Source organism: Perca fluviatilis, chromosome 5 (genome assembly GCF_010015445.1).
Source record: "Perca fluviatilis chromosome 5, GENO_Pfluv_1.0, whole genome shotgun sequence".
NCBI classification, from domain to species: Eukaryota; Metazoa; Chordata; class Actinopteri; order Perciformes; family Percidae; genus Perca; species Perca fluviatilis.
The window spans coordinates 40763255-40775672 of record NC_053116.1 but is presented as its reverse complement, the minus strand read 5'-3'; the positions used below and the strand labels follow the sequence as shown (position 1 = coordinate 40775672).

General features: G+C 40.1%; 1 long non-coding RNA gene across 1 annotated transcript; it reads right to left on the bottom strand.

The window, feature by feature from the left end:
- Positions 1-6230: 6230 nt before the first annotated feature.
- LOC120559572 lies at positions 6231-7394 on the bottom strand. Its single transcript, XR_005639320.1, has 3 exons — positions 7247-7394; positions 6391-6594; positions 6231-6264 (listed from the first exon to the last, which is right to left on the bottom strand). It is a non-coding gene; the product is annotated as an uncharacterized LOC120559572 (long non-coding RNA).
- Between the last annotated feature and the right edge of the window lie 5024 nt (positions 7395-12418).

Genomic DNA, 12418 nt, shown 5'->3' with positions numbered 1-12418 from the left:
TAGTGTTTTTCACTTTTGTTTATAGCTGTGTATATAACCTGAGACATCTTACCTGGACATATTGGTATCTTTGCTCTTTTACCCGTTTCAGTACAGTGTATAATTATTTCATTCTTATTTGGTGTTTGTATACAAAAAAAGGCTTTCTGAGCTTTCTCTACTGTATATAAATACCGTATATGTTCACTAACTAGTCTAAAACAAACAACTGCTTAGGCTTTCAGCTAAAATTGCAATCAGCAGTGTTTGATAGGCACCAGACTGAAATCTATTCTGTTCTGAATGTGTGGTTAACAGTGTTGACAGCAGTGTGTTAGCATTTGAACAAAGTGCTGTAAATCTACAGTGTTGTGCACGTTGTGGTTAAAGTCATGGGATAAGTGTGTAGAGTTTTGAAAACTGTGTTCAAGCAATGAAAAATGAACTAGAGTTTGGTTCACATGAACTGCTGCTGTGCAGACTGTAGTTAGAGTTTTGCACATGTGACTCCAGTTGTGCCCACTGTCGTTTAGCAATCGAAAAAAACTGTAACAGAGCATTAGTAAAATGCTCCTAGGCTCGTGCACAGCGCACATACACACTATGCTTGTTACACACACAGGGACGCACAGCAGCACACACACACACACACACACACATGCAGAAGATTACAAATAAAAATATTAGGGTGTAAATCCTCCATCATAACAGCAATGCTCCAAGGTCCAAACGCGCCTGGCTTTTAAAGGGAATGGGAGATGATATCTGATTGGTTGATGAATGGGAGATGATCTCTGATTGGTTGATTGCATGTTACGCCCAAAACACACCTCTGATTAATGAAGACACTAAGAACAACCCTTTAGGACCAGGCGCCCGGCACACAGACCCTTTTTACCGCCGTCTGACTAGCAAAAGTGGATTTGGACACGCCCTAAACACACCTGCACCAGGCGCTCCACAGCGTGACCTCAGATCGGTAAAATAAGGCCCTTGGTGTGTATCGAACATCAGGCCAAGTATGAGTATAAAAAAATCTTCTTTTGTTAATTTCTTGCCCCCCTATGGCTCCGGGCTCGCCTCCCCTGATTCTTTTATTTTTAATTTTTGTGTGGAAAGTTTCCTGATTGTTGCTGAAATGTGCATGTTTCCTATAAGATATAGATGTTGGAACAAAGATGACAATAGTATTGTGCCCCTAGTGGTCAAAAATCCTACAGTACACACACACACACACACACACACACACACACACACACACACACACACACACACACACACACACACACACACACCCAGAGACACACACACACACACACACACACACACACACCTACCGACACACACACACACACAGACACATACCGACACACACACACACACACACAAACCAACACACACCCAGACACACCCACACACACACATGCACATATATAAACACACACACACAAACACACACACACACACACACAAACACACACACACACACACAAGGTGGCTGTACTGTATGTGCGTGTTTTACTGTAGTCGATGTGTCTGACTGTAACCTTCAGTGTGGTAAAATAAATAAAATAAATATCTGTTTGTCGACTTCTTTAACTTCCTCTTCTAGACCACAGACAGACAACCGTGACACACACACACACACACACACACACACACACACACACACACACACACACACAAATAAACATACACACAGACACACAGACACACATACACACAGACACAACACACACACACATACACACACACAGACAGACACACACACACACACACACATCGCCAAAGTAAGTGTACTTTTAAACTTTTCTAGAGCCATATCAAGTCACTGATGGACAGAAACAATTTGGATAATTTACTAATCATTAAAGTTGTTGTAAGTCTTGTATTTTAATGTAAATATATGTTTGTTTTCTTAGTCTGAAGCTGAATTCAACATCTCAGTCCTGTTTACAGGTTTTTCCAACTGCTTGCGCACGTTTTCAACACTATGTCTCCTTTTTTCAAAACTCTACACACAATTCCCAAAACTGCACACACAAAATGCAAAATGCCTCACATCTCCTTCAAAATGAAACACTGCATTCAAAATACCATAAACACATCTCAAAATGAAGCATTTGCATCAAATGGCAAACACTTTTTTCATAATAGTAAATTTTTGGATACACCATGTACACACTGTTGTTCTAAATCTAAAGTAAGTAAGTAAGTAAAATTTATTTATAGAGCGCATTTCACAGATATAAATCACAAAGCGCTTTACAAGGTACATACACATATAAGTGGGAAGAAAATACAGCATGACATGAGGAGAGACGAGGAGAAAAAGGCAACTCCCAGACTATGCCCCTGAATAGGGGTACAGTGTGGGAACAGGAAAAAAACTCCTCAGCACATAAGCACACAAGCAATACATTTGCACTGCTGCACATAACACAACATAACAATATAACATGACACGCAGTGGGGGTGGGATGATGGGTGCATCGGGATGGGGGTCATGGAGTAGAGGTAGTCCAGGACAGGCAAACAGACATCTGGTCCTGCAGCCAAACAAAGGCGCTGGCCCCAGACCTGCCCGCCTGACTGGGGAAGAAGCGGTGAAGGCGCTGGATAGGGGCTGGGGTGTGGTTGCAAATCTGTATGTATGTCAAAGTTTGTGTATGTGTAGGCCTGATTAGTCAAGCTACGTCTGGCCCCCGTAATCTGGTTTACTCAGTCCGCACGATTGTCATTGCGATACACAGCCGGTTGCCATGGAGTCAGCCCTGAAACAGGACCCAGTACGAGTCAACAATCAACAGGTGTCAGTGGGAGTCGGGTGGGGAAAATGAAGAGAAGCTCTTTGGTCTTTCATAGGCTTATAGCTACATTTACAATGCTCTAGAGAGAAAGTCATCTGCTGAGATGGGTTGAAAAGTGCACTGTAAAAAATAATGTAATGTTTCAATAAAACAGAAAATATTTATTGGGCAAAACATTGTTTACAGTACAAACATATGTAAACTAAAGGTATCATTTTTAGAATAAAGAATGTATGTGCGTGCGTGTGTGTGTGTGTCTGTGTGTGTGTGTGTGTGTGTGTGTGTGTGTGTCTCTATGTGGGTTTTGGTTGATTGGGAAGGACTGTATATATTTTTGGCTGGTCTTTAAAAGGTTGAGGCCACCAGTTTTATTTTCATTTTTATTTGAATAAAAGTTTAAGTGTGTGTGTGGTTCTGAAACAGAGATACAGGCATAAATCAGGAAAATGTACACTCTATATACAGTTTTTTCCAACTGCTTACACACGTTTTCAAAACTATGTCTCCTTTTTTCAAAACTCTACACACAATTCCCAAAACTGCACACACAAAATGCTAAATGCCTCACATCTCCTTCAAAATGAAACACTGCATTCAAAATACCATAAACACATCTCAAAATGAAGCATTTGCATCAAATGGCAAACACTTTTTTCATAATAGTAAATTTTTGGATATACCATGTACACACTGTTGTTCCAAATCTAAAGCTCTTTTGTCTTTCATAGGCTATATCTACAATGTTCTAGAGAGAAAGTCGTCTGCTGAAAGTGGTTGAAAAGTGCACTGTAAAAAACAATGTAATGTTACAGTAAAACAGAAAATATGTATTGGGCAAAACATTACGTCTGTAAGAGTAGCCCAGTGTTGTATACAGTAGCATGAAACAAGAAAAAAAAAGTATAAACATATGTAAACCAAAGGTATCATTTTTAGAATAAAGTGTGTGTGTGTGTGTGTGTGTGTGTGTGTGTGTGTGTGTGTGTGTGTGTGTGTGTGTTGTGAGTGTGTTGTGAGTGTTTGTGCTGCTTGTGTGTGGGGGGGGCAGAATTGTATGCACTTTGTGCACAACAAAGTCTGATTGATGTGTAATGCTGAAATAGTCATTAGATAGTTGCATGCAGTATGGACGCCACTGTAAAGCTACTCAAGATGGGCTTCTCTCCCTGATCTCATCAGAAATGGCTCTCCTTCTCTCTTCCTCCTCCTCCTCCTCGTTGTTATCCCCTGTCTCTCCCTCCTCCTCCCTCTTGCTCTCTCTGTCTATTGTTGGCATCCATTGTTCCAAACAGGTAATCTGACCTTTGGCCTCTGTATAGGCCTATACTAAAGCAATGATTGGTTAGTGTTCAGTTATGACATAATGTGTTTGCAACATGTGAGGAGTTTTGTGTGTGTGCCCTGGTAAATAAGTGTAGCATTTTGATTGGTTGTGTTTAGAAATGGATAGCAAGTCACTTCTTGTTAGATTTTTGTGTCTTAGGTAGAGAATTGTGTTTAATGTTTTGAAAAAAGTGTTTTATGCAATTGAAAACTGAGTGAAAGGCTGAGAAATAGCTTATGGTTTTGGAGATTTGCTGGGTAGTTTTGCACTTTGAGTGAGAGGTTTCAAAAATCGTGTGACATGAAAAAGATTTTGTGTGTAAAGCAGTTGGAAAAAACTGTAAAGTAAAAAAAAAAAAATATAATAATAAAAAAAAAAATATAAAAAAAAAAAAAAAAAAAAAAAAAAAAAAATAAAAAAAAATATTAAAAAAAAAAAAAAAAAAAATATTTTTAAATAAAAAAAATATATAAAAAAAAAAAAAAGGATAAAAATTAAGCTAAAAAAAGCCCATATTACAGTTTTTTTCGATTGCTAAACAACAGTGGGCACAACTGGAGTCACATGTGCAAAACTCTAACTCCAGTCTGCACAGCAGCAGTTCATGTGGACCAAGCTCTAGTTCGTTTTTCATTGCTTGAACACAGTTTTCAAAACTCTACACACTTATCCCATGACTTTAACCACAACGTGCACAACACTGTAGATTTACAGCACTTTGTTCAAATGCTAACACACTGCTGTCAAAACTGTTAACCACACATTCAAAACAGAATAGATTTCAGTCTGGTGCCTATCAAACACTGCTGATTGCAATTTTAGCTGAAAGCCTAAGCAGGTGTCTTATTTTAGACTAGTTAGTGAACATATATGGTATTTATACAGAGAAAGATCAGAAAGCCTTTTTTGTATACAAACACCAAATAAGAATGAAACAATTATACACTGTACTGTTTGAGAGAAACAGGTAAAAGAGCAAAGATACCAACATGTCCAGGGAAGATGTCTGAGGTTATGTACACAGCTATAAAAAAAGTGAAAAACACTATATCTTTACTATAGTAAAACTGCATTCTTACTGTTTTTCAGAAAGTAATGGAGGTGAAAGCAATAGAAACACCACATTCATTAGTATTTAGAGATGATGAAGACATCTAATGTGATGAAGAAAACTTGCCTCATGATGCTGGAGAGAGGCAGGATTAGTCACACTATTCTTTGGTACTGTTATGTACCTTTGTACAAAATACTTTATTGAAGAAAACTGCTGATTTTCATTCCTTCTTGTTTACATTATGTAAAAATTGGTATGCTATACAATCTATATTTTTTCCTTAAATAAACTGTTGAGTAGTGTCAAGTCACTCAAATTGTTCAAACTGTAAAGATGAAAAAGTTGGTCATTTCTGTATTGGTGTTTGATGCTAGTGTTTTTACTCTCAGTGTGTTCTGAGTGACAGTGTGTGTGTGTGTGTTATCTCAGTGAGGCTTGTGCATAGTGTTTGGTTTGTTTTTTGAGACGTGTGTTAAGAGTTGTGTTGCTTTGAATGAGTTCTGCAGGAGATGTGAACTGTTTAGCTCAGGTGACTGTAGGTAGTGCAGACTGGAGTTAGAGTTTTGCACATGTGACTCCAGTTGTGCCCACTGTCGTTTAGCAATCGGAAAAAACTGTAAGCCCATAGTAATGAACCTGAGATAAGGTGTACCAAAGGATGACCCACTGAGCCACCCATTGGTTGTGTGGGTGTTCTGATGGGGTGATGACCCTGTCCTCTTGCCAGTCAAAGCTTCAGTTTACTGGAAGTGACATGAGCTGGCTGGACAAACATGTGAATGATTAACCAGAGGGAAGAGATATTGGATTGTGGTGTATTGTAGTGATGTTATTCACCTTTTTCCGGGTTAGCGAATTTACCCATGATTCATATCGGTTTTTAACCGGAAGTCGGTTTTTCTTTTCCGGTTCGAAGCCTGTGTACGTTTGATAGCTTGTAGCTTGCTAGCCTGTTCGCTGTAAAAGCCGGTGTTTCACCATGGATGAAGCACAAATGGACAAAAAACGGAGGTGGATACACACCATGGATGTTTTAACAAGTCGTGGCGACGACAAGACCGTAAGCAGTCCCTCATCCATCCCTTCTGACGGAGTGGCTAGATGACATGAAGCAATGGCCCGATGTTAGCTACAACCGCATCGCCGCTAATTACCTTTTATTTTCCGAAGGTGTTGATGGCGAAGAATTGCGCAATTACAAAAGCACAGAAGCATATACTTACTTGCATAGTAACAAAATAGGCACAGTATTGTTGAAGAAACACAGCGGCTTTATATTTCTGAAGGCAGCAGTAGAGCCTAGTCAGAGTGTCAGTGAAGCTAAACCTACAGCATGGGCAATGCTGAGGGAATGTGGAGTCATTGAGACAGTCGGCTGCTCTTGCATTGCCGGGTTAGGGAAGTCATGTAGCCATGCAGCAGATATTCTGTGGAAGGTAAAAATAAAAAGTACATAAGCACAGTACTTGACTAAATGTATTTTTACACTTGTAATTTGATATACTTATGTTCATGCTTAATAGTAAGTGGATAAATAACAAAGACAGTATTGATGCCATTATTGCAGGTGCAAAATGCAGTGATTGGTGGAAAGACAGGGCTTGCATGTACAGATGAGCAGCGCAGGTGGAATGCAGGGACATCAAAGAACCTTGAGCCTAAACGTCTGAGTCAGATAAACTTCAAGCACCACAAGGCAGAACAGCAATACAGTAACTGTAGGGCTGTAGCCAGTCAACCACTCCCAAATACACCACATCATGTCTCACACAAAGACTTCAGAGACAGTGTGGACAAAGCCGCCATCCAACCACTTTTTGTCCTGAAGAACAATTTACTAGGAAAGTGTTATAATGCCTCACCATCAGCAGAACAACCTAGCACTAGTTACAGTGCAGTTGATGACAAGATTCTTCAGCCTCATCAGACACACAATTATGAGCTTAGCTGTAACTCATGCAAGGCATTCTACCAGGCATACATTGAAGTTAGTGATGCCCAAGCAGCTCAATTAGAATTAGAAACAAGAGAGCAAAGTGCCTCTGATTTGTGGCACAATTGTAGAAAAATCTGACTTACAGCAAGTTCTGCCAAAAAGGTTCCCGTCCATGCAACCACAAGCAGTGACAAATTTCTATGTGAGCACATATACTCCTCATTTCGTGGTAACTATGCGACTAACTATGGTAAAGCAAATGAACGTAGAGCTTGCCAAGAGCTGAAAGAAGAGGGCATGAGCATTACCCACAGGGGCACTGTTGTAAGTGTCCAAGAACCATGGCTCTCTGCCAGTCCTGATGGGGTCATTGACTCATGTGTGCTACTGGAAGTAAAATGTCCAGTGCCAACCCAGCCCTCACTCACTCAACAGCTTACTCAGAAATGCAGTGATGTCAAACTAGTAGATGGAGGGCTGCAGCTGCAGAAAACTGGCAGTAGGGGATATTACATGCAAATACAGCTTACAATGTTTTGCACAGGTCTAAAATCTGCTACACTTTTGATCTGGACACCCAAAGAGCATGTGTCCCTTACAGTGCAGTATGATGAGGCATTTGTGAGGGAGCAAGTCAAGCGATTGAGAGGTTTTTATTTCTCACGTATGCTACCTCGGCTTGTAGATGAATATGCTGCAGGACGGTTTAAGCTAAATAAAAGATACATTGAGGTAATGGACAAGGTTCAGTGAACATCTACATGTGGCATGACCATAAATGTGTGCCATACATTAAGAGAATCTGAGTGAAAATTGGGATACCTTTAGACTGTGTAAAGCAAACATTCTTACAGTGTTAAGCAAAAACATGCTGCCAGTCTTTGCTTTTATGTAAAGATATGCAATGTGATTCCAACCATATATTTTCCTATAAAAAGAAAAGCATTCACGTCATATTTGAAAAGTTGATAACATGAAATGTTGTAAATAGTTTAATATATACATAATACCAGTTTGTATTATGTAGAAAAATGCATACATATTCACATTCTGTACAACACAACAAATATTCACATACACTCGTTTTATAGACATCAGTGTTTTAGCCATTATGGCACCATTTCATTTGACGTTCCTGTAAATATGGTATATACATGGATCACATATTAAATTATTAAGCTTCGTTAGGCCTATATACAGATCAGTCTCAGGTTGAGACTTGTAGTTCTGAAAGTTGCACAACTTAAAAGGTAATGTTCATGTATGTTTAATTGCATTGTTATTGCATTTCAGAAAATGTATTCTTTAAAAACAATGTAATATAGCACTTAAATGCACTTAATATGTTTAGTTTGTGAGCGATATTGTAAGCAATGTAGGCAATAAAAATGTTGCTATTTCCAAAAATTAAACCAAACTAGCTCTTCAATAAAACAAAAGTATTTCTCATCAGATTACTCGATTAATCAATGGAATAATCGGTAGAATCGATTACTAAAATAATCGATACCTGCGGCCCTAATTTCGAATTAGATCCTCCCTCAGATTAACAAGAGCAGCACACACTCTTAGAATCTTGTCAATTTTAGGAGCCATAGTGATCGGAACAACCTGGGACAGTATTTTGTAAACTTTCAAACGTCGAATTGCTCTTTCAACATGAATTCTCACATGTGCGATTCGTCTAGTACTCGTCACCTGTTCCTCAGTTAGCTGTCCACGCTTTTTTTTGAAAGAAGGCATTACCAACTTCACTTTTCTCTCAAACAGCAAGTCTTTTATGGTAAAGCCTCTATCTGCCATGACCTCATCTCCAGGCATTAAGTAGTCCAATATGCCTGAGTCCATAGTGATAAATTTGTCACTGCATCGCCCTCCATATGCTGCAGAAATAAACATAATTAGTCCACATGGGGCAACAGCTACCAGGTATTTCACAGTGTTATGTGAATAATAATGACTGTATGTTTCTCCTCTGGAATCAAGGTTTTTCGGTTTCTGTAAAAGGCTCTCACTGCAGTCTATAATACATGTTGTACTGGGGAAATTCTTCTTGAAGGCTGCAGGCATGGTTGCCCGAATAGTTTCTCTTGGAAGCCATGGAATTAGAGGTCGCAAAACTTCCTCCAGTTTGTCGATCCAATATGACATTATCCTGCTAGCCATGCTCAGTGATACATGAAACTGTCTGCTTAGATCACCTATTACACGGTTTGTTTTTAATTTCATAAGTGTCATGAGAACTTGATCTCGAACAGGCATTGTAAATGAAGTACTGGCATGTCCTTCCAGTGTTGATACAAGAATGTCAAATGTTTCCAGATCTAAACCAGTGTAGAGCAAAGCATCCGCGTTACTTTGAAGCAGAAAGTAGGCAATGTCATCACACTGAGTCATCTTATCCTGCACATCTTTTCTGCTGGCTGCCTTGCAGTAATCATGATCTTGTCGGGCAAGGTCCTCCCACTGTGTGTGTACTGAGTGTAACTGTTGGTGAACGGGAATTGTGGAACTTGAGTTGCTGAGCTGGTCTGAAGCAGTTGAGGACAGGCCCGCTGAGCAGTCTGACCAAAACAAAAGTATTGCCAAAGTTACACAGTAGATAAGTAAACACTAGAAGTACAACATGTCATAATTGACCAGTAAATGTATGTGTTGTATTAATGATCTAAAATTGAAAAGGTAACTAGCAACTAAAGCTCTTAAATAATTGTAGTGATGTACAAGTAGGCTATAATATTTTGCCTTTTGAAATGTAGCTAGTGGAGTAGAAGAAAGTATAGGGTTGAGTCGGGACGAATGAAACACAGGACGAATGAAACAGCAATTTTCTCTGAGCTCATAGCTACAACACTGATATGCCAAACTAACGTTACATCAGCATGTACAGTATGAAGTACTTAAGCAAAACCCTAACGTCTGTAACGTTTTCTTTTTAACGTCTGTAACGTTTTCTTTTTAAAATGGCGTTAATCTGAAAAGAGTTTCAGCCGTCCCGGTTCTCCCATATCACGAAATAATAACCAGTATTTATATCCATCTTGCTGCATAAAACATGGAATACCTGTAACGTTACAGTTTAACTTACGAGGTCTGCCTTCGATGTCTTCATTGCTGCTGCTAACTCTGCAGCTGCTTGCCGTTTCCGACACAGTTAGCCGGACTAGCTTTCTCCTCTTCTTCGGAGGTGGTCGGTCGTAGCCCAGATAAAGCTCCGGATCAGGGTGCAGTTCTGTTGGCTTTTTTTTTAAGAAATGGAAAGAGCAAACATACACTCTCTTTGGAGGGTGCTTTAGTTTCAAAGCTGCAAGCCACGCTGTTTTGCGTTCCTCATTCCTTGGCATGGAGTGCAAAGCATAGGGCGCTGGACACGGACAATTTCTTCGAAGTTGCTCATGTTCGAAGCAAGACGTTTCCGACAAAATCTTCAATTTTCTTGAATTGTTATGGCAACCAACAACGGCACAAGTTGAACCTGAGCTCATGTTAACAAGACTTAAATACAACTAATTATAATCAATGTAATGCTGCCTTCTCTGTCGATATAATGGTACGCTAGCAACTTAGAGAGTAGAGGTTAGCCGCTGAACCGGAAACACATAACCGGAAAGCGGAAGTAGGTCAGCACCCATTGGTTGCTGGAGAAACAAGTGGATATGTAACAATATGAGAAACTATCTACAAGTTTGACTTTATGAAAGCATGAAACTAAAGGTTTAGGTTGATTTAGTTAGAGTGAGACTGTGTGGGAGGGTTTGTGTCTGTGTGTGTGTGTGTGTGTGTGTGTGTGTGTGTGTGTGTGTGTGTGTGTCTGTGTGTGTGTGTGTGTGTGTGTGTGTGTCTGTGTGTGCGTGTGTCTGTGTGTGTGTGTGTGTCTGTGTGTGTGTGTGTGTGTGTCTGTGTCTGTGTGTGTGTGTCTGTGTGTGTGTGTGTGTGTGTGTGTGTGTGTGTGTGTGTGTGTGTGTGTGTGTGTGTGAGAGTTGCTACCGGGGGACGAAGGAGTCGGTCTTCTGCAGCGTGGTCGGGTCCAGCTCGAACAGCGAGGAGATGTCGTTCCCGTGAGCCACCGCCACCAACTTGTACTTGATCCTCTCGCCGTGGGAGCGCTTGTTGCTACGGCTACCGTCAATCTACAGAGAGGTCAGGGGTCAGAGGTCAGAAGATGAACTAATCGACTTTACTTAAAAACAGAAGAAATCAGTGAACTAGTTTCTCCAGAAGGGAATATTCTGCTGTGTACTTTTACTGCACTGAGACTATAGTGTCAATGTATGTTTAAGAGTCCTTTCTGTATTTTTCAAATGTTCAGCATCAGTCAGCGTCCACTAAAAGTTCTGTTTTTGCCACTGACAGACTCATGAAATAGCCCCGAAATCACCATCACCAAACCCACCAGACTCCATGTAAATAATCAGGACTTTTATCATCGTAAAACACACTTCATTTAAAGTGGACAGAAACTAAATAAAACTACCAAAAGCCGTCTTGGTTCATCTTTCCACTGTTCCAACAATCACCACTCTGGTTTGGTTGAAATAAACCCTTAATTCACCCATTTACATGTGGAGATATGCTGGCTCTATACACGCTAAAAGTCCTGATCATTTACATGGAGTCTGGTGGAGATATGCTGGCTCTATACACGCTAAAAGTCCTGATTATTTACATGGAGTCTGGTGGAGATATGCTGGCTCTATACACCGCTAAAAGTCCTGATTATTTACATGGAGTCTGGTGGAAATATGCTGGCTCTATACACGCTAAAAAAGTCCTGATTATTTACATGGAGTCTGGTGGAGATATGCTGGCTCTATACACGCTAAAAGTCCTGATTATTTACATGGAGTCTGGTGGAGATATGCTGGCTCTATACACGGGCAAAAGTCCTGATTATTTACATGGAGTCTGGTGGAGATATGCTGGCTCTATACACGCTAAAAGTCCTGATTATTTACATGGAGTCTGGTGGAGATATGCTGGCTCTATACACGCTAAAAGTCCTGATTATTTACATGGAGTCTGGTGGAGATATGCTGGCTCTATACACGCTAAAAGTCCTGATTATTTACATGGAGTCTGGTGGAGATATGCTGGCTCTATACACGCTAAAAGTCCTGATTATTTACATGGAGTCTGGTGGAAATATGCTGGCTCTATACACGCTAAAAGTCCTGATTATTTACATGGAGTCTGGTGGAGATATGCTGGCTCTATACACGCTAAAAGTCCTGATTATTTACATGGAGTCTGGTGGAGATATGCTGGCTCTATACACGGTAAAAGTCCTGATTATTTACATGGAGCCTGGTGGAGAT